The following is a 23,460-nucleotide window of genomic DNA, read 5'->3' as shown; positions in this document are numbered from 1 at the left end:
GTTGTTTACTGGAGAGAACCAGTATCTGTCCTGTTTATGAATTCACAGAGCGCCCCGTCAACGAGGGGGACAGTCGGATCGCTATCTCATCAGTTTTGACATTTCCAGAAGGAGATTCAGCGTGGGCAGCTTGCTGCAAACTGGTGTCAACCAGTGCTGCAGATGAACGTCATTGACTGAATATACATTTTATAAATGTTTGATCAATCAATTATATAGAGTCCTGTGCAAACAGCCATTACCTTGTGGATTCTGAGGAGAATGGATTCATGTGTGCACGGACAATTGAGTTAATAGAAGGGAATGTCTCAGTGTAGAGGGGCCGCCGGTAAGTGTCTCAGACGACGAGACAGAGAGCAACATTTGAATATGACTGTCAGATAACAGGATGCAGTGTGGAGGGTCAGAACATGATTCCTCCCTCTGTTGCCCACACCTGGGTTCCACCTCGGGTTCTCCTGACTCACATTCAAATACCTCTCATGAAGTCCGCTACGCCATGTATACAAACATACACACATGCACAGACACACACACATACACCCATCTACACCCAAATACATGTATGATAATTCTAGTCTGTGCATTACCAAGCGAACGAGCAATCATTACTCGGGGATCATTATATACTCTGGAAAGCGAGGCCCCAGAAAACCTAATCAAACGCTACAGCTGGCTGTAAGTCCCTCCGCCTGCGCCCAGCTTATCTGAGATCTGGAGGGCGGCCCAGGCATGCAAACTAAACACACGCTGATCCTGGGGATACTCTGCCTACTCTGAAGGCACTTTGGAGACTGCTGCTCCATATGCTGTGTTTTGCTATCTTGACCCGAGGCATACGTCTGACGGTGTGTGTGCATGTGTTTCAGAGTGTGGGAGCGTGTGTTTGTGCCTGTGAGTGTGTGCTTGTGACTGGGTTTGGGTGAGTGTAATGACAGATTTTTGTTTTGTTATCAGTGTGGTACCGCTCCAAGGAGAAAAACGGAATAGAACAGGTGTGCTCTTAATGATTCGCTCCCGGCCTTGCATGCTCCGTACCCCAACCGCGTCGAAGAACCGTCAGAAAGAGGCACCCTCACAGGAGACTCAGCTCCCTTCCCTCCTAGCTGGTTTCCACCTGCTCTGAGCGTTGACTGTGAATGCTAATCCACTAGCTAAAGTCCACCATATTTCATTTACATACCAGGCTCTTTGATATGCTCTATAAGGGTAGCACAGCCCTTCCTCCCCCTGCCTCCCCCCCAACACACTTACACTCACTCACACACACACACACACACACACACACACACACTCACTCACTCACACACACACACACACACACACACACACACACTCACTCAGTCACTCACTCACTCACTCACTCACACACACACACACACACACACACACACACACACACACACACTCACTCACACACACACTCACTCACTCACTCACTCACACACACACTCACACCTCCACAGCTCATTGGGATGGTGAGGTGGACAGCACCTTGAGTAAGGTGAAATGTTTTCTCAGTAGCTGGGGCCTTGTGGGGGAACGGGCATGTCACAGTCGATCAGCCGGCATTTTCTCTGTGATTGACCTGAGCAGGAAATCTTTAAGTCGCTCAAGCATGCATGGGGCAGGATCTGGGCTCCACATCCGTCTGGAAATGCAGATTGCTCACGCATGCTAACATGACAGCCAAGGACATAGGAGACCTCAATGTGACCGTTTCAAAATGTTCCCGATGAGTTACAGCTAACAGGGACCGAGTTGAAGGTGTTGCACTATACTGTGTCTGCATGGAAAGGATCTATTCAAGGTTTGTTCACAAGTTGAGCTTGTGTTGAATTGTTCATTTGTTTTCTTGTAAGGTATATGATTCTATAAAGTCTCGAATCATAACAAGCAATATTTCACAGGATATCTCCTTCCAATAGAATATTATTGTGTGCAATACAATGGTATCACTTCTTGACAATAGTGTTTAATCAGGTGAACACAAAATCAGTCTTGCCCTCAACAAATTTGTATAATATCTATATCATATACATATTACATATGTATAGATATTTATAAAACGAAATCAAATCTAATGAAAGAAATGAGCATTGGTATAAATATGTATAATTCATGTGAATGCTCTCTGAATAACAGAGAATTGATTTCTGACCACCCATCCCACGTCCAATTATACTGGGGTCCATATTTCTGAGGTGCGGAGACATGGATTGGAAAGGGTGTTAAAAGATTATCATTTGCATTTTGAACGTTTTCTCTCCCACTGGTTTTCATTTTTAGGATCTTTAAAACCCATTTGACCACAAACGGCCTTAATGTGGTCGAGACAAATGACTGATAGAGGTTGATTCACCATGACCAAAGATCATAGATACATACATCATCACGATAAAAACCGTGCTGTATCTTTTAATGTATTTTAACCACTATCATGCATTCACACACTCATGCATCAATATTAATATTAATATCATGTTCAATTAAACGAGACAGATTTCCCTCGTAGTTCAGTAGTTGGGCTTTAAAACAGTGAGAGGTTTTATAGGAAGCGGATTCTTCATCCGTGATCCCAATGACTTCTGATGATGGCGGGGCGATGGGTTGAGGAGTTGATTGAATGTTGGAGCAGCCACAACGCTCCTTTCACCCTCGCCAACCCCAGGGAGCCAAGAGACGGGATTGGATCGGCATGATCAGCGCAGCCCCCGTTCTGCCTCGCAGAACCCGGCTGCCTGCGCTCCTCCTTTTCTCTTTGTTTCTTCACACCTCCATCAGCCTCATAACAGATGTGTGACTGTGATCCAATTCCCCACCTCCCACCCTCCGTTCCGGCTCTCCCAGGGCCTCTGTGTTGCTCCGGAACCTCTCCTCCATACCCCCTCCTCCTCGCCTGCATGAGCCCTCTGGGGCGCGATGACGCACCCCCACGTTTGTTTGGGGCCTCGGACGGGTTCCTCTCATATCATGCTCCATAAACCAGCACTAAACCGGGGGAGAGAGCAATCAGGAGAAACTCTCAGTGCCTCAGAAGGCGTGCCAGAGAGGCTGCCAGTCAACTCAGCCGGAGTCACTTACAGCGTTAAATCACTGATGAGGGGGCCGTGAGGATGGCTGGGATTAATGCTGGAGAAATGAGCTTCACTGGATTCGTCGTGAGAGACGTTCAATAACCTGAGAGGAGAGGAAGAGAAGGGAGGGCAACACAATAAAAAGCTGGACTCGTAGAAGCAAGCCACCACCTCACACGATGACAGGTACCGAGACAAACTAGGAAATGAAGCAAAAAAAACACAACTGTGAGACCGTAGACTTCTCACTGTTCTATTCTCACAAAACTTAACAGACTGGACCTGGGGAATTAAATAATGAAAGACTTCTTCATGGCCACAATGTCCTCCTCACAGCACTGTATGTCTGTACACAACAAGGGACTTTCCCCCATCTCATTACCGAGTCGTTCACAGGCTATTCTGTTCCTGTGATTGAATAGAGCTTGGAGATCATACTGGAGGAGTGGAGAGCAGGAGAAGACCTTGAAAGAATAGAAAGCCTTGTGACCGTGTCACTCCCTGTAATGGCTGTAGGCTCTGCTGAACGATTCAGGCCATACAGTTAATTTAAGTTGACAGGCTGGGTAAAAATGGACTTCTCCTCTCTGGCTGAGCACAGGACCATCTTCCCGCAATCTCTTTGATGGAGCAGGGGGTGCACCCTCATGGCTTGTGATGGCGAAAGTGGGATAAAAGTGATGCAGTGGATGGAGAGAGAGAGAGAGATAGAGAGAAAGAGAGAGAGAAAGAGAGAGAGTGTTTTATTTGAGGTGAAAAGTTGCAGTGTTTTCAAAGTGGACAGGCTGCCTGTCGGGGACCTGGCCTGAGATTAGAGGGTGTTATTAGAAAGCAATGAGGTGTACCTTCACACCCTAATCCTCCTGCTTGTGTGTGTGTGTGTGTGTTTATGTGTGGAATTGCATCAGTGTCGCAAAATGTATTGTGTCCCAGGATAGGAAAAGCCTCCTTGCTTCCTCTGGTCTGATTCATGTTTTGTTTGAGTCTCAGCACAGTAATGTTCACCGAAATCCATGGCCCATCCCTCCTTAAGACTCCTCTGAACACAGCAAATCATCAAGTCCAGGCCTCAGCCCTGGCTCCCAGGCCTGGGAATCACCAAATGAACTCTATCTTCCTCTCCAGAAACCTAATTCAGTTTGAGGTGAATTATTGTGTCCTTCTGTGGCTGTTTTCTTCCTTTTTTCTTTGTTTTTCTCGCCCACTTGTGATAATAACGGTTCCTTGTTGCAGAGAAGGCAACTCTCAGATGAACCAAGCTGAAACTGATTATGTCAATGGTCTTGAGAATTAGGAGAATGCTCGGAGGCAACACAGATATGCATTACGGCTTGACTAAGTGGGCATTCGCGCACATCTATTATGGGAATGGCTACATAGCTGCCACAAGTCCTTCTGCTGTGAATTAAATAAACCCACACTGTTCTGGAGTTCTAGTTTTCATTTCTCTTTTGGGGGGTTGTTGGTTTGGGAGATAGTGACAGTGGTCAGAAGTCATTCTGGGACCCAACGGGTGATTACACACAACAAGCCCATGTCCTGGTTCGAATAACATCTCACTTCACTTGAACTCTTTTTCTTAAAAATGTTGAGGCCCCATGAACAGTATCACTAGCTTTCACTGCAAGACCGAGACCAAGAACTGTGAGTGAGACCAAGAATTGTTTTTCAGTTTGTCCTCTCCTAAACGGTCTATCTGCACTTAAATTTGATGCCATTAGAATAAAGAAGGACATTCTGAAGACTAACAATGCATTCCCTTAGGACATTCTGAAGACTAACAATGCATTCCCTTAGGTACAGCAGATGTGATTTTTTGGGTCAAGATTGAAATAATTGTTTGTTCACAATTCCTTTGTTTACAGTTCCTGGACAGGCTTCAAGGCCATGCAGACACATGCTTCAAAAGACAACAAGACATAATTATGGCCAAACCTTTGATCTGCGTTCTGAGAGGATCCATTGTATTGTGAATTGCACTCTTCTCCCAGCGGAACACAAATACATTAACACTGCAGTGTCAACCTTCATCACCTGCCTGCCACCACCAATTATATACGTACCTGTCTGGGCCTTGTCTCGGAGAGCTTTTATGACGCTCTTGTGACGGTGGACAAAAATAATGCTAAATGACATGGAGGATGACAGAGCTGAAAGGACGCGCTATAGAACATCATTTCTTATATAGCACTCCCTATACCTCCCCGGGTCTATGTGTGTATGCATGTACCACCTGCCTCTCCCTCCCCCTCCCTGTATCCAGGCATGCCTGTCCACCCCGCCCGCCTCCCCTTCCCTGTGTCCCTGCTCTGCCTTTCCCCCCAGCCTACCTCCCCTTCCCTGTGTCCCTGCTCTGCCTTTCCCCCCAGCCTACCTCCCCCTCCCTGTGTCCCTGCTCTGCCTTTCCCCCCAGCCTACCTCCCCCTCCCTGTGTCCCTGCTCTGCCTTTCCCCCCAGCCTACCTCCCCCTCCCTGTGTCCATGCTCTGCCTTTCCCCCCAGCCTACCTCCCCCTCCCTGTGTCCCTGCTCTGCCTTTCCCCCCAGCCTACCTCCCCTTCCCTGTGTCCCTGCTCTGCCTTTCCCCCCAGCCTACCTCCCCCTCCCTGTATCCAGGCATGCCTTTCCCCCCAGCCTACCTCCCCCTCCCTGTGTCCCTGCTCTGCCTTTCCCCCCAGCCTACCTCCCCTTCCCTGTGTCCCTGCTCTGCCTTTCCCCCCAGCCTACCTCCCCCTCCCTGTGTCCCTGCTCTGCCTTTCCCCCAGCCTACCTCCCCCTCCCTGTGTCCCTGCTCTGCCTTTCCCCCCAGCCTACCTCCCCCTCCCTGTGTCCCTGCTCTGCCTTTCCCCCCAGCCTACCTCCCCTTCCCTGTGTCCCTGCTCTGCCTTTCCCCCAGCCTACCTCCCCCTCCCTGTGTCCCTGCTCTGCCTTTCCCCCCAGCCTACCTCCCCCTCCCTGTGTCCCTGCTCTGCCTTTCCCCCCAGCCTACCTACCCTTCCCTGTGTCCCTGCTCTGCCTTTCCCCCAGCCTACCTCCCCCTCCCTGTGTCCCTGCTCTGCCTTTCCCCCCAGCCTACCTCCCCCTCCCTGTGTCCCTGCTCTGCCTTTCCCCCCAGCCTACCTCCCCCTCCCTGTGTCCCTGCTCTGCCTTTCCCCCCAGCCTACCTACCCTTCCCTGTGTCCCTGCTCTGCCTTTCCCCCCAGCCTACCTCCCCCTCCCTGTGTCCATGCTGTGCCTGCCTGTGTGCCTGTCTGTCGGAGGTCACTTAGACCTTGTGCTCTCAGAGTGTCGGAGGTCTCTGCGACCGCGTCTCTCTGGCCGCCTCCTCCGGCGGCTCCAGCTGTAAAATTCAGCGCCATTTAAAAATCCAATAAAAACAGCAGCAAAAGCCTGTGCTGATCATTCTAACTTCATCCATAATAAAGCACGGATTTGTCGACATGGTTGTAATTATGAGAGTTCGGGCTCTGGGATTGCATGGGGGAATGATTCTACGTAATTGCCGCTACCATAAATGCATGTTTTATTGCCTTTATAAAGTATTCATGTTCCATGCTTGATAGGCTGTGAATGTTTCAGGAGAGCTACGTCAATGTGCAGCGTGACTGATCTGAGCAATGAAAGACAACAAAAGGCCAAATGCATCAACTTCAGTCTTCCTAAATAGCCAGGCTACCACACTCCCTGTTTTTAACTGCACTTTTATTTTGTTATAAATGTTAATGTTTTCACCCGTTTTCTTCTGGAGAGTAATAATAGTGTAAACTTGGAAGAATCAAGAATATAATTGAACCAATATTCACAGTGGAAGAACTCTCTCTGCTCATTTAGGGTAAGTGTGATGTTCTTTTGCTCTGTTTGTTGGCAGATGAAGGTTGAGACACATTGTGAGAGTCGCACTCCAACTTGTGAGTGAGAGGGAGACAGGGAGATGGAGAGAGAGAGAAGAGATAGAGAGAAAGAAGAGATGAAGAGAGAGTGAGAACACGTTTGTGTGTGTGTGTGAGAGAGAGAGAGAGAGAGAGAGAGAGAGAGAGGTTTGTGTTGCTGAGACAGGGTCAGCCATGTAACTCTCCCCTCTCTGTAATGATTGTGAAGGCAGGTCTTCTGTCTTAACACACACACACACACATCATTCGAGACAGGCAAGGCTGTTGTGCATCCCTGAGAACGTGTCAGAATGTTCTGAACTCTTCCAGCAATCAATGATCACGGCTCTTCCACACACCCTCACATTGATCTGAACGCAACCCGACTCCAGCCAGCCAGCCAGCCAGGCAGCCAGGCAGCCAGCCAGCTAGCCAACTAGCCAACTAGCCAGCCTGCACAGATGGCCATATGTGGGGCCCAGGAGACTGGTTGTCCCATTCCAGCTCTTCAGCTCCAGATGGAAAGAGGAGGCAGGAGGGGGAGGCTGGAGGTGAGCGGGATGCCAAAGGGCCTCAGGCTGCACTTAGCTGGTGGAGCTGGACGATGATGAGGCCCTCTGATGGGTTTGGCACTTTGGTCTGAGAGGGATTCCTGTGGAACAGAGACTTTGGTTCCAAGCCACCATGCCGACTAGTGCTTGCTTAAAATGACACAGTGGTTAATCTGGTGGTGTGTGATTGTAGTGGAGTGTGCTGGGAGGATGTGAGGACACTTCTGATGTCATCTAATTATTACATGTAGATTTGAGGAGCTGTTTTGGGACCGAGCACAGCTCACGTGTGAAAAAATGAATGGCTTAAATATAAAATGTTCAGTTTTGCCCCCGCGTCTGTGCCCCAGCGGCGCTGACTGGAGTGAGAAGTCAATATTAGCATCGTCTCCCGCCTCGTCCCATGGTGCAATGCAAGTTACCATTTCAAATGAGGTCGTTCACTTCCTGCTCCGGCTCTAATGACGTTTATTGATGTCTGATAGTCTTTAATAAGTTTTCCTTTCTGTGCCGCCAGAAAGGACAGAGAGCGATGGGAGGAGGAGGAAACCACAGATCTCCCCTGAGCTCTCTCCTATTAATCCCGTTGGCCTAAAGCTACAATCAATTAAAATCTTCATTTGTCTTATATCTCCAGTCCTGTCTGGGGATCCGATCCCTTTGAGAGTGTCGGGAGGACGGCTGTGTTGATGCTTTCTGCTCTGTCGAGGCCCCGGAGAGAGGAGAAGAGGGGAGGAGGGGAGGGGGGAAGGAGGGGAGGAGGGAAGGAGGGGAGAGGAGGGGGGAAGAAAAGAGGGGGGAGAATAGAAGAGGTGGGGAGGGGAGACGAGATGGGAGGAAGGAAAAGGAAGGGCAGTGAGGAGATGAAGGGATAGGAGGGTGGAGGAGGGGAGAGGAGGAGGGGAGGAGGGGAGAGGAGGAGGGGAGGAGGGGGGAGGAGGGCAGAGGAGGAGGGGAGGAGGGGAGAGGAGGAGGGGAGGAGGGGGGAGGAGGGGAGAGGAGGAGGGGAGGAGGGGAGAGGAGGAGGAGGGGAGTAGGGGAGGAGGGGAGAGGAGGAGGGCAGGAGGGGAGAGGAGGAGGGGAGGAGGGTAGAGGAGGGGATAGGAGGGGGGAGGAGGGGAGGAGGGGAGAGGAGGAGGGGAGGAGGGGAGAGGAGGAGGGGAGAGGAGGAGGGGAGGAGGAGAGAGGAGGGAGGTAAGGAGGTAAGGAGCGGAGGAGAGAGAATAACAATAGAACAGACATCGTCGTAAGGGTGTGAATGTGCTGACATGATCAGTCACCGATTCAAAGTCACAGAGGTCCCAACATGGGAAGCTGCTGGGGTACTAAAGGTTGGCGTTAACGAGTGACTCTAACTGCCGTGTTCTAAACATCCCATACAGATGATGTGCAGTGTGCTGGTCTTCACCCCTCCCCCCCCCCCCAGACAGCTACCGTACCTCGTCTGGTGAAGGCACAGTCCTCGTCTGGGCCGACTGATGGCTAGACGTATGACCTGGAGCAACATGTCCCATATGTGGCATTTCTGCTTTCGATTGGAGCGTCAGAAACGGGGTGGGGGGAGGAGGGGGGGCGGAATGAAAGAAGAAATAAAGAGAAAAAAGGAGACTGTAGAAAATGCTGTCATCCCCATATCAACCATCTCTTTGATGCCCCAGAAAAACCACAGATGAAAGATCCGGGACTTTCATCTTCAAGGTTTGAGGGAAATAAAAATGACTTCCTTTTTCGTCACTCTCTCAGAACACGATGGCGAATCAAGCATCCTGCTTCGGCCTCGTCTTGGTGATGACATGCTAAAGTAAACGCTTGATTAGACCTTTGCCTCCTTTTGTATTTCAAAGTCATTGTTCTTAAAAGTCTCTCTCCCTCCCCATCTCCTCCCCCCCCTTACCTCACCACACATAAAGTATAGCCCAAGTTTTTCAAAGGCCTCATGATTTTCGGCAGTTATCAGGAGCAGAGCCATACACACATCCCACTCAATTAGATTTTTAATAGTGCAGGAGAGGAGGAGTGCAGGCCAAGTGTGATAAGCCTCCCGTTTTTAATGTTAATACGGTGTCCTGAGAGTACAGCAGACGGCCTCCTGTGAGGGTACTTGAGTGATTTATGACGCCGTCAGGTACTGCCCAACTTAACTACATCAAAATGAGTTTCTCCTGCAAGGTCACTGAGATGGTTGTTAATGTGGTTTATTGACAAATCGTCGCGCCACCCACCAACCCCCTCCCTCAGTCCATCCGTTCTCTGTGGCTTTCTGCTCCTCTAGGTATTACATGTTTCAACACCAAACGCAGGGAATGTGTAGGCAGTGTGAGGCAGATGCACACAGGCCTGTTTTTCAAAGAGGAGGAGAAGAAAAGAGGAGAGAAAGAGGAGTCCAGACGCAGTGTCAAGAAGTCGTTCTTTTGTTTTGGCTGTCTTCTCTCTCTCTCCCTTCCCACCTCCCACTCTCATCCCCTCCACCCCACCTCTCTCTCTCTCTCTCTCTCTCTCAAACCCTCTCCCTCTCCTGTCTTTTTCCTTTCTCTCCCTCTCTCCTTTCCCTCCCTCTCTCTCTTCCTCTCTTCCTCCATCCCTCCTACCCAGTGCGGGTAAGTGTGAAAGGGTTGCCACCCACCACTGCCCTGCTGCCAAGGTTAGAAGCAGAAGGCCTCTCCGCTGATGTGACGTTCCTGGTGAGTCAATGTACATGACAGCACCAGCCACAGCAGCTTGAGGACATGATGCTTTCTGTCACCGTTCGCAGCGGTGCAAATCTGACGGCCATACAGCATATTTTTGTCATCTTGACTGGATGAGCTGTTGCAGAAAGAACTAGGGGAGGGAGTTTTGAATGTTTCCGAAAAAGTCAAAGTTGGCTCAGTGTCATTCAGACCCAGGCTCTCTCCAGGTAGTAGCTTGACTGTTCCTTTCACACACTGTAAACACATCCCATGCATGCAGGACACTGTCGGGGAACAGAAACACAAGCTCTCCACGACAGACACAAGACTTTCAAGCCCAAGTATAATGAGGAGCAAGGAAAGCTCAGTGGTCAAAGCATTTAACTGCAGAGCAAGAGATGGCAGGTTCAAATCCAACCCTGTGGATCAAAGCGTCTGCTAATGTTACGCTGGAGCAGTTGGGGAATGTTTAAGGGGGAGAAACAAGCGAACTGATGCAGCATGCCTGCGTGACAAACAAAGACGGCTTTGTTGTGATTTTAACTGACTTTCAGAGCTCGAAGTGGCTTAATGATTCACGTGAGGTATAGCAATTATAAGCGTATTTATAATGTATTTAATGTTGATCTGGCATGCATTGACAATCATCAAACCCATATCCAAACATATTTCTCTCTGTAGAGAGAAAATTGAAAACTGATGCAAACATTAAGATGACAAAGTTACTAATTAAAAATTAATAAAGCCCTTTACTTGAATGTCTTTGCTATGAGAAATACCCTCCGCCTGTCTCTGGGATGATTGGTGGGGAAGAGAGAGGTGGAGGAGGTAGGTGGGAGAGGGGAGGGGGAGGAGGGGGAGGAGGGGGAGGAGGCCAGTTTATGCTGATCCTGCTGGTAATCTGGTTCTGTAACAGCTAGCTGCGTTGGAGCATGCTGTCTCAGAGGTGTCCATGGGCTCCTGAGATTTATGTGTGTATGCGTGTGCGTGTGAATGCCTGTGTACACGCTCTGTGTGTGTGTGCGCATGCCTCTGTGTGTGTGTGTCTGTTTGCGTGTGTGTGCATGAGTGCATGTGTGTGTCTGTCGGCAGTCGGCAGTAAGTGTTCTCCATTGGGAGAGACGTAGACAGGAACATGAGCGGGAAGGACGGGGCCCTGGGAGTAGGGATGAAGTCTGTGGATTAACATGTTTGGACAGGGTGACTGATTGTTTAAGCTGTGTCATTGACTGACTGAGGCGGAACATTGACTCTTATGTAGAAAGAGCGAGAGAGCGAGAAAGAGAGACAGAGAGTATACACTGAGATTTCGGCTCCCTGGTGCTTTATACCTCTACCTCTACAAGGGTGTGTGTGTGCTGTGTTTGCAAGTACATGTGTGTGTAACAATTGACCTGCCATCTATTGGAAGCAACACGCCTTCATCACATTTCATCAGGTTGTATCATATCATGACTGTGTGTGTGTGTGTGTGGTAGCGAGTTAAAGAGCAGGACTGTTCTGATGTGTGTGTGTGTGTCCCAGGTAGCAGGTGTGTACTAGTGAGTGTATCAGGTACAGGTGTATCGCTGGTCCTGACACATGCAGACGGTACACGACAGAAGCCCCTCGGTCCTGCGGGATCAGAGAAGCAGATGGCTCGCAGGATCATCGTAGCTGATCTCCATGAAAGCAGCGCTGCCTCCCTGAGTCTGGGCAGGGTCCAGCCTCCACGCCCTCCCCTCCACCTCCTCTCTCCTGTGACCAGCACATATGCCCGGGCCATCAGGAGCACACCGACCGGTCACGTCTGGGGACGCTGGAGCTGCTCTTCTATTTTGGGAGGCTGAGCGCTCTCCATCAGTGGATTATGGGCCGGGGCCATTCCTGTGAAACATGCATTAGCGCCTATCAACCAAGTTAGTGGGCGAGGTGCTGTATATGAATTTTGGTTCTGTCCAACTGGACTTCTTTGTCATACCAATTACAACCGTTCTCCCTGCGGCCGGGCCAAACATGAAGGCAGAGACATTTCGAGGAGGCCAGCACGTTATAATTAGTATTGCTGCATGTAGAAGAGACCCCCTTGGCTGAAGGCTCAAATGCTTCTCACTCAGGTCCAAATGGCTTATTTTCACATCGAGCACCACAGCCAAACTGTGCGGCTGATAGGTGGGGACAGTCTGGGTCTCGTGACTCTCTGACCGGCAGGCTGAGTGTGGTCTCCTGACGGCATGTGAGCCCAGCAGGACTCAGGAGGTGTCAGACGGACAGGCGGGGCTGGCGGGGCTGGCTCCAGGCCTGGGGCGTCTCTGCTGGCCTGCCCCCAGCTGCTCAGTCCTGCATTGGTGGCTCTGCCAGAGGGATCTGTTGAACTCTCACACAGCAGGGCCCGGCTGACACCCTGGCAGGACACACACACGGGAAGGAACCGCACACACACGCACATATGCTCACAAATGCACACTCGCAGGTGCCCACGCACACAAACACTCACACACGCACATACACGGACACACGCATGCATGCAAGCACACGACAGACACACACATACACATTCAAAGATTTTGGGTTTATTTTTTACCATTTCCCTCTTTTGTTCTGGCAATTTTCTCGCAAGTGTTTGTCGTGTAATCAACAAGAAGCAAAGCCAACACTAAAGTGAGTCCCTTCCACCAAACTCAAGACCCTTCTGTTTTCCTTCAAAGTGGTACAGGGAAACTGCCATTTCTCCAAATGTTCACTCCGGTCTCTCTGAAGAGTGGGAGAGCGGGATGAGAGCGAGCGAGTGGTTGGGAGCTCTCAGAGCGCCCGGCGTGGACGAGAGACAGCCATCCGCAGCGCGGGGAGGGAGAGAGGAATGAGTGCCAGGACTCTAAATCAGCGCTGTGGGAAGAGACGAGCTGACGAATGCTGGACAGTAACGACCCTGGTAAGGGTTAGGCAGATCATTATGAGAGCCAGACGGGACTCCAGCCCTCTGACAGAAGCAAACATCTGAGGTGATTATCACTTGCCTCACTCTCCCCCGGCCTCACTCTCTCCCTTCCTCGCTCTCCCCCGGCCTCGCTCTCCCCCGGCCTCGCTCTCCCCCGGCCTCACTCACTCCCAACAATCAGAGACGGCCTTCTCATGTGTCGACCCAATCGAACCCGTGAGGCTGTTTGAGCTCTGATTTTCCCACTGGCCATGAGTCCGGCAGGATGCTGTTTGATTTACAGGCAAAACTAATGGGAGGAATTTGTCGCATCTTCATTCAAGATTTGGTTCCATTCCACTGCCTTTGGGAGTTGAGATGGACAGTTAAGAACAAACTTGTGGTGCTGACACAATAGCGTCCTAATTTTACACAATATAAAAATATGATTACGACAGAAACTAGATTGTACAGGGGACTACTGGCACAGTTTGTTTCGTGAAGGACCTGAGCTCTACTTATATTTATAAACTCTACTTAGCACATCTGCATTACTATAAGAGCCTGAGCATTAGCATTTCATGGGGGGGAGGGGGGGGGGGGGGGGCTGTATCCCTGACAACCCCATACATGAGAGACACTCATTAAATTCCAACTTCCTGAAACTCCAGCCAACAGGAGAACTCCTCGAATGGGCTGATGTGGGTGTGTTGTGAATGCACTAATGAACCAGCATTCTCTCTTGTATATGTCATTCTGGATTATGGTTACCATACAGATGGGAGGCAAGTGTGTGTGTGTCAGTGTGTGCCGGTGTGTGCAGCTTTGTGTGCGTGTATATGGATGTGTATGTGCAGTATGAGGGCATGTGAGCCTGTGTGTAAAGTGTATGTGTGTATGTGTGTATGTGTGTATGTGCCTCTGTGTGTGTGAGAGCTCCCAGCAGTGTGTCCTCTCTGCTCTGTCTTGGCTGGTTCCCACATTAGCTGGTATATATGGCCAAGACTCCTTCTCAGACTGACTCCCTGCTGCCCTCCGTCTCCCAGACTGGCACCAGAGTAATGTTCTGTGACAGGTGACTTAACGAGGCTTTGGGAGGAGGCAGGTTGCTGGGGGATACATGCCCGGACTGTCAGCCTGGCTTCACCAGCGAGCGACATGCCTTGTCAATATAGCAATTTGCATTGAGGTTTCATTCGGTTAGTCTGTTGTGTAAGAGCAAAATTCATTAATAATATCTTTGTCACAATGCCATGGTATTATAATAATTGAATGAATAATTTAGTTGTTGTCACTTGACTTGGCGTTTAAAGACATGTTATATAAGCGTGCATGAATAACTTGAACTAGTTATATAAGTTTCCACAAAGGTATGGGTCTAAGTGGTGCAATGCTCTCTTCAATACGTACATTTTCTGTTCAGATACAGTGATGTTATGGTTAAATATCTTCAAGTTAATTCAAAATTACCTATGCTGTGTACTTACGTGTTCTCATGCTCTTCAGTGTCCTCCCACTCCAATATCTGTCACGTCTCAGTTGAGCTCCTCTCCTTTGTAAAGCCGGGAGAATTTGTAACCAGGAAATCCGTTGCCATGGACACAGGGGATGACAGGTGAGAGGTCAAGGACGATGTCAGCGATGATTGAGAGCAGAGAACCGCCCGACGACACACTATATGACACTTTTATTGGACAGGAGAAATGAAAACAGAGATGGCTTTAGCCGGAGGGCCGGACTAAATGGTGGGCCAGTGGCCTGTTTATGTTTCCCAGATAGCAGATGGATTGTTTACTGTAGAGGGAGGCTGACAGGACACACAGTGCTGCTGGTCGTCTGACTGTCAATAGCTACAAATTACATTGTTAAGACAGACGCTTCAATACGTCAAACCATGTTGAAATCCAAACCAAATCCTAGAACCACTCTTCCGATAAATCTCGGAATTAAACTTAAGACCTCCACATCACGCATTAAACAGAATACCACGAAGATCAGCACGTATTTTACATTTGCAATTTTGTGTTTGTATGTGTGTGTATGTGTGTGCGTTTGCTGAGGAAGGATCCTATCTCCCAGAGGGATCAGCGTGGATGACGGCTGGCTTGGAGAAGGGAGTCCGAGAGCCCTGTGCTCTGGTGTAAATCAATACCCACAGCCCTGAGAAGATAAGTCCTTAGCTCAGATGTCCAGGCCTTGCACTGACACACAAAACAATCTCACCCCCCTGTCAAAACAGCCAAGAGCTATCAGCACCACGCATCACCAGCGTGGCGATATGTCCACTAAGCCTGAGCTTAGCCTCAAACAGATAGACAGCCACTACACGCAAATATGAGGCATCTGATCGCTTCTGAACAACCATGACCTGTCTGTATGATACGTGATAGCTGAAAAAAGATATTGATCTGTGCTTCGATAGGGAAGAGCTTAATATTTGACATTATAATATAGATCTGTGTTTTGTTTGGGGGAGTGCTTCAGCTGTGATATAAGAATTCTGCAGACCACAATATTATGTGCAAAAGGTCAATATGGTTTGAGTTCCGTCCTGGCTTATAACATTGGTTTACTGACTACAGATCACCTCCAGTCCAAGACCAAGACAGCCTTCAACGAGGAGTTTTTCTTATAATTTGTTATTGTCAAATTGTTAAGAGTCATAAATAAGCAAACAACTGCAGTCAAACACTTGCAGCCGTTCCTGAGCCTACAGAGCCTGTAAAGATGGGGAATGAACACAATCACAACAGAGTATGAACTATCTTAAATATCAAGTATAGAAGTGCTGACGGATGTGTACATGAAATATGTGGATGTGTATATTGACGTCCCTCCGATCCTCTCTCAGGGACGCTGAGGAGGCGTGGGGCAGCCACAGTAAATGAGAGTGACACAGCAGAGAATACTGATTATAGAGGTGCCAGCTGGGGTCAAGGGTCAGGGGCTGGGGATGAGGCGTCCAAACACATCCATCGTCTTGCTTCTAGTCAGCGTGACTGAGGCACACACACACATATACACACACACACACCAATCAGAGAGGGGTGTCTCTATTGTCCAATGTGAGCTCTCTGATATCCTCCAAGAACCTCTAACATGCGTCTGTGAAGGGCATGGTTTCCTGAAGGCCGTATTCGGACTCATCCCATTGTTCAGTTTGAATGGTTGACGTAGGTAGACTGTGAATTCGACTTGGTTTTGTTTGGGGATTAAGTGCGTGAGTAAGGGGTAGTTGAGAAGCAATTGAAAGTCAATCTTACTTTTAAATGTGTGCTCACATTATGCAGGAGAACAGGCATATGAGCAATAAGAGTTAGTCAGCATGGAGATGGCTGTTGTCAAAGCCCCAGCACCCTGAGCAAGGTCATAAACAACTGCAACAAGCAACCTTTATTTTTCACATACTGTACGAGAACGACCCTTTCAATCATGCATTGATGAATGATCAAAATAGATTGAAAGCAGTTTACAGTGTGGGGTGCAGGCAGAGTGAGATTGAAGCTGCAGTGTTTTAGGGATGATATACTGCACCGCAGTGGCATGGCTGATGCATTTTTATGTCCCCAAAACAGGGGGCTTTCTCAGTTTCAATTTTAAAAGTGTTGGCTCAGCAGCGAGCCTTGTGGGCCTGAAAGGAGAGGAGAGAGAACACATGCATAAAAAAATATTGCCGTGTTATAGACATGGCTCCTCGATCACTCACCTGGGACAAATTCCCCATGTAAATGACATTATGTGTGAGTGTGTTTGCTTGCATGAGTGTGTGCGTGTGTCTTCCTGTGTGTGTGTATGTGTGTGTTTGTATGTGTGTGTGCTTGTATGTGTGTGCTTGTATGTGTGTGCTCATGTGAGTGCGTATTTGCTCATGCGTGTGTGTGTCCTCAACCCACCACTTTTTCACACAGTCATTCCTGGACTGCTGGCGTTCTAGCAAGCAGTTCCTGTTGCAGGGAAAAGGGAAAAAATACATCTCACAGTGGAAAAGACACTTTTATCTACAAAAATATCCAAAAAGAAAATGTCTGCTGTTGGGCTAAAGAAATATGTTCTTTATGAAGGAGATGGCCCAGGATGGCTGGCCTGGGTCAATGGAGCGCCTTCAGGGATTTCTCACTGAGCAAGATGAAGCACATGTTAGTGTGGCACAGCGGGCTCTGGGCAGAGGTCTACTCCACAGTGAATTATTTACTATGATGTATGGCCCCGCTGCAAGCAACACCAGCTCCTGCTCTGACAGCAACCCATATCTGGTGTGTCACTTTCTATATGGTGGACGTTCCTCATTTTGAAGGATACAAGGGGGGGAAGTATTGTTTGATCGAGGTGTGTTTTGGTGAAGGCTCTCACACCTCAACACTCGATTGAAGTCGTTACCTCGCACAGACCTTCTACTGATCTACTGCATACATACTGCTACATTCTTAGTTCAGTCAGGACAATCACGTATTAGAGTTGAGCATTTATTGTTACATGACATGGACATGTAGGTTTGACTTTTGCGGAGTGGATGATCTAAGGGAAGCACTCTCTGCCTCCTCGATGCGACACATACATACACGACATATGAGGCAGGGAGCAATAGAGATATAATCCCCCTGAAGAATAGAACAGACAGACAGCATGGGGGAGAAGGGGATGGTGGAGGGCGGCAGCAGCACTGATCATACAACAACCGGGGTGAGTGTGGCGTATCCGCGCATCTTTTGAAGGACGTGAACCCACCCAACCATTGGACGTGGCCCAATGGGTGGGTGTAGTAGTGGGCGGAGGAAAGGAAGGTGGAGTAAGATGCCTTACGTCCCCGACAAAGGATGACGCGCGCTGCCCGATTGCCCTGCCTGAACTAGCTGCGTTTATTTGTCATTCTCAGCTCACGATAGTCTCTGTTGTAAGTGAATTATTCAGTATGTTTTTCAGTATTATTCAATTATTCAAATTATCTTGTTATGTACGTACATTGTTGATGCTAATGACTGAGATTTGCATTCATAGCATTTATTGTAGGTTTAGGTTATTATTAGAGGCTAAAATAGGCTGCCAAGTACAGCAGTAAGATAGCTCTTAGAGGAGATGTGTCAACAACAACACATGTACATGAAGTACATGATCATGTGACGGCAACAGAATAAAGTGGAAATAAACAAAAACTGTTTATAATATCCTCGCGGGACCCAGGAATTATTTTACATAAACTTCATGAACGTAAACATATTACACAACACAATTATTTGGGTAAATAGAAAAATTTTAATTCACAAAATGTTACAACTTTTCCATGCAGCTTTTTTCCAAATTTTACCGTCCTTGCTACATTAAATACGTTATAACCGTGGTGGTTTGAAGCCTCAGAGTCTAGCCATGGATGTTTTCTCAGTGTGGTCAGGCTGTGCTGATTGTTCAGTAAGATAGAACTGAGTGGTTTAAGGTTATTGGCATTTACACACTGATGTGAAAAGGGTATAGTTGCTTAGTGTCTGGTGGAGTGACAACTTTGATTAGAGTGGATTCCGGTGAGTTAACTTTGAGAGGGGGTGTATTGATTGATCTCGCTCTAGACGTATTCATGCATGATTGCTCACAGCTGGGAGTCTGATGAAAAGAGTCAAGACTGTGTTTACCACACTTTACCAAGGAAACAGATCCCCCTCTCTCTCTATTAATCTATTTATATCTTACTTTTTCTTTTACCTTTCTATGCCTTTCTACAACTTTGCGACCTAATGAAAATGGCAGAAAATGATTGCTGTCCTCTGCAGTGTGCGTAACGCCCAGCTCCATGGAGCAACCAACCAGGTGGCTGCACCCGACCTCCCTGCTGTACAGGGCTGTTTGCTCATTAGTATTGAGCATTTTCTCCCTGTGTCTTGGACTTCCTATCATGTCCAGGCCTTTCTTAGCTCTGTACAACCATCTAAGTCTTAAGATTAATTCATAGATTTATCGGAACAGTGGTTTTAATATTGGTTCTAGGATTGAGTATGGATTTCGACATGGTTTGACGTATAGAAGCGTCTGTTTTAACGATGTCATCTGTAGCTGTTGACAGTCAGACAACCAGCAGCACTGTGTGTCCTGTCAGCCTCCCTCTACAGTAAACAATCCATATGCTATCTGGGAAACATAGAGCGTTTTCTAGTCTAGTCTTGTTCTAGTGTATGTTAAGAACTCAGCCTGTACCTTGACCTTGTCTTTGGATTATCCTCATTGCTCTGTTTGCCGGGTTTCATGACCTTGTCCTCTAACACTGTTTAAGTAAGCCTCACACAGGATCCCACCCTGCGTCCGACGCTCGTTACACTTGAGGTCGTTTGCAACCGTCTGTTCGCAGCGATGGAAACAAGTTGACGGATACATGAATAGAGGGTTCACACTGGCTCAGGGAAAACTCACATCACTGTTAAAAGTATTTTTGGCATACAAGAACATGGTTTGGAAACATTCCCCTTCGAAAAGTGAAAACCTGTAACGCATAGGACACACACTGACACACACAGAAGTCCCAAAGCAAGGATGGGAAAGGAACACTCCAGTTCCCAGCCCCCTGTGTGCGAAGCTTAGCTAGAGGCAGCAGAAGGATGAAGGGATGGAGAGATAGAGAGATGAGCAGGGTTGGGGATGATGGGACAGAGGGAATGGAGGGATGGAGGGGTGAGAAGGGTTGGGGATGCAGGGATGGAGGTATGAGGCAGGGTGAGGGCTTTGTTGTTGTAGGATAATATGAGGAGATGGAGCATTGCGGTGAGAGAGACTCAGCCTTGGGGTGTGCTTCTTCATTAGCTCTCCATTCTGTCGTCTCCGAGGGGTCGTTCACACAGGAAGCTCTGCTTCCCAGCTTCCCAGCTAGCACCCCGAGCACTGGTCCAGGATCAGCCCAGCCCTCCACACTCACTCCCAGCCTGTTATTGAATCTGATCTGGGGTCTGCCCTGTGAGTTACCCATCTGTGTGTCTGCCTCTGGGTCTCAACCAGTACCGTGAGCTCAATAATAACCTTCCTCGACAACAAGAACTCTCCATCCATTCTTTACCTGTTTACCACTTCATTGACTCAATCTCACACCAAATGTGTCTAAAAAAGACATGTCAATGGCCAAACTCTGAAGTTAGCATACCTAAGCTCTCCATATAAAGTCAACCAGGATCTTAGTTCTGATCAATTTGGCTTTATGGTGTTTGGTATTTATGGTTTATTAATTTAATAAACTGGTGTTCTGCAACTCGCTATTACGTTTAGTGTCTGTGTCATCCATTACACTGCATTTTTTCCATCCGATTGTCTTGTCAATTTGTTAAAACTAAAAAAAGTTATTATTTCTTTCGTGTCTACAAGGCTGGTGACTGCTGGTTACAAACACCGAACAAACTAATACAGGTGTGCCAGAATGAATGAATAGCTACTGTAGATGAGGGCAACATAGCTACCTCATTTACACAAACACAAAGACAACCATGTAATTTCATACATTCGTTAATGCAGCCCAATTAGGTGAACACATTTTGCACCAGAAGTCATTGGCACATTGAGGAGAAAAAAACATATTGGAAAAAACAAGCACAAAGAATGACACTCTGTCAATGAATGAACTGAGACAAACTCCTGTCCTGATTGACATCACAACAAAAGCTAGGCGGAGGCTGTCTAAGAGTTTCATGTGACTACACTGAACCTGAGAGACTCAGGAGAAGAAAGGCTGAACAACATAAAAGAGAAATATCACGAAACAATCACGACTGAACACAAATTCAACAGAAGAAAGACATCTCCACCTTTCCGTTTTCAGTTCACAGAGGTGCGACACGAACAACGGGGTCTTGATTACTTTTTAGTTCGCGGATTCTATCCATGCAGGCCTATTCGTCGCCGATGCACGGAAGATTCAATGGAGTCTTTGGAATGCGGTTATTTTTCCAATAATTCCAATTAGTTCCAATTAGCCCCGTGGGTCGCTCAGCTCGGGCTCGGCCCGGTTTCTGCTGAGCTTGCTATGATGTCTCGTAGGACCATGTGGTTCAGGCTCCAGCAGACGGCTTTGCCCTCACAAGCACATTCCCATTTTCTGCACCAGTGAACTGGTGGTCCCCAGTAATCCCAACACCATCATTAAGTCAAGCAGACGCTGTTTTTTCATTAGCATTTTTTCTTTCTTTTTTTGTGTTTATATTTTTTTCCTCTCTTCCCACTCATCGCCGGTGAGGTTGTGTCTACCCAGCCCAGCGGAGAGAATTAATCTGAGTTGGTCCGGCCCCCTGGGTGAGCAGAGAGATTTTTCTTTTTGGAAGGGGGAGCAGGTTGTGTTATTTTATGTTTAGGATTGCCGTAAGGAATGTATTCTTTATTCACAGGTCTGTTTCTGGAGAGCAAGGCTTTGATTCTGTTTCTCTATTGGATGCCTGTTGTTCTTCCTGTTGGTGATTTAGATGGCTCTGCCTGGCTCAGGGTGTCAAGGTTGAACAGCTCAAATCTATTTTCTGTTATTTTCTCTGACATTCTGTCTCACCAGCGGGATTAGACAGGCCACTACTATGCTTTTACACTCGTAAAATGACAGAAAGAGAGAGAAAGAATTAGATGGATAGATAAAGAGAGAGAGAGATGAAGTGAGATTCCAAATGCTTCCAGAATGGCGTGACAATACCAAGACAAGGTAATGGCAGTAACTGGAAACGCAGTCATCAATGTCGATCACTTCCTGGAATTATATACAGTACCAGTCAAAAGTTTGGTCCTGGAAATATATAAATTGAGAAAAATATGCACGGAAGTATTCTGAATCCATCCTCCTTCTGATTTGTTCTATTCAAGCGTCCATAGAGAGTTGATCCCTAAGGTTCAGAGAGAAATATGTTAAAAACATTTCATTACAGAGACACAGGTATTAACCTGAGAGGCTACTTGAGTTGTCTGTTGTGGATGTCAGGAGAAACAAGTCTGCTTGCAAAGCTTTGAGAACAAAGCAGATGAAGAGCTCAGCATGATAGACGTAAATCCTGAGTCTTGGTAACTGGCCACTCCTGATTCCAGTCTGTGAACCTAGAAGGCAACTTTTATCTCCTTCATCCACCCTCCTTCCTTTCTCACACTGGCCTGGATAAGTCAGGACTTATAACAGATTGCAGGCATAGCTCCAGAAGCTCCTGTTTGTGTTTCTCTGTTTGTCTTTCATGTGCACACGTCTTACACGTCTTACACGTGTACTCGCTGTAATCATCGCTTGTGTGTGTGTTACTTGTCTTTTAACTTGCCTGTAACTTTTAACTTGTTTTGATGGAGATCTGAAACAGCAGGGGGGCACTGACTAACATCTAGTCTTAGCTGTTAGAACGTTGAAGTTAGAACGTTCCGGAGCTCAAACTCATACATGGGGACAGATATGTGTGGGAGGCAGCACTGGCAGCACGCTTGTTCCTTTGTTTTCTCAGGCAACATCAATCCCTTGTCACCTCTACTTAAAAACTCGTTCTCTCTCTCTCTCTCTTCCCCTCTCTCTCTCTTTTTATCTCTCTCGCTCTGACCCTCTTTCTGTCTTAACTTTTTACAGTAATCTCACTTTTTTTTCTTTCTCCCTTTCTGTCTTTTTCTCTTACATTCTCATTTTTACCCCATCTCTCCATCTTACTCACCCATACATGAAAACTACTGGGGGATGGGAGAGGGGTGGGGGGGCATGTCAACTGTGAAGACTTTGAAAGCAAACCTGTCTGACAACAGTTCAACTTTCAATACTGCACCATTACAGTGTGTGTATGAGTGTGCTTTTGTGTGAAGTGATATCAATGTACCACACACACAAACTGTCCTCCTACCCCCCCCCCCCCACCCCCCACCACCATACTGCGCTCCCACATTTTAAAATCACGTATTGTCTGTTGTCAAAAGACAAACGCCAGACAGTCGCTGAACAAGTCCACAGAGCACAGTCTCATACGCCGTGTATTATTATCCTGTTCTGTGTATCAAAAGACAAGGTTGTTCTTTTACTTGTTCTTCTAAACTCTTCTGCTCTTCCTCCCTGCCTCTTTCCCCTTCCCCCTCTTCCCCCCCCCTCTCCCTCTCTCCCTCTCTCTCTTTCTCCTTCTCTACAGCGTCCGTGTCAGGATCTAAATGTTAAAATGTCAGAGGTAAGTGAGAGGAGATAATGTCTTGCGCTTGACTGGATGAGAGAGAGAGAGACTCTCCCGAACAAAGCGGACGCCACTCCAGAGTTGGAATTAACGTTCAAGTGAATCTCCATCAAGCCTGTTTATTGGGTCACCTGATGCTTTTACCCATCATGCATCTGCCCTTTCAAAATGAATTTCTCTGGTCACATGCGAAGCAAAGTTCAAGAGGGCCACGTTGCACACATGAGAGATAGCGACTGTGCCATTTTAGAGCTGGCTTCTGGGTGCAGGTTAGAA

Source organism: Osmerus eperlanus, chromosome 8 (genome assembly GCF_963692335.1).
Source record: "Osmerus eperlanus chromosome 8, fOsmEpe2.1, whole genome shotgun sequence".
Taxonomy (NCBI): Eukaryota; Metazoa; Chordata; class Actinopteri; order Osmeriformes; family Osmeridae; genus Osmerus; species Osmerus eperlanus.
This window is presented reverse-complemented; position numbering follows the sequence as displayed.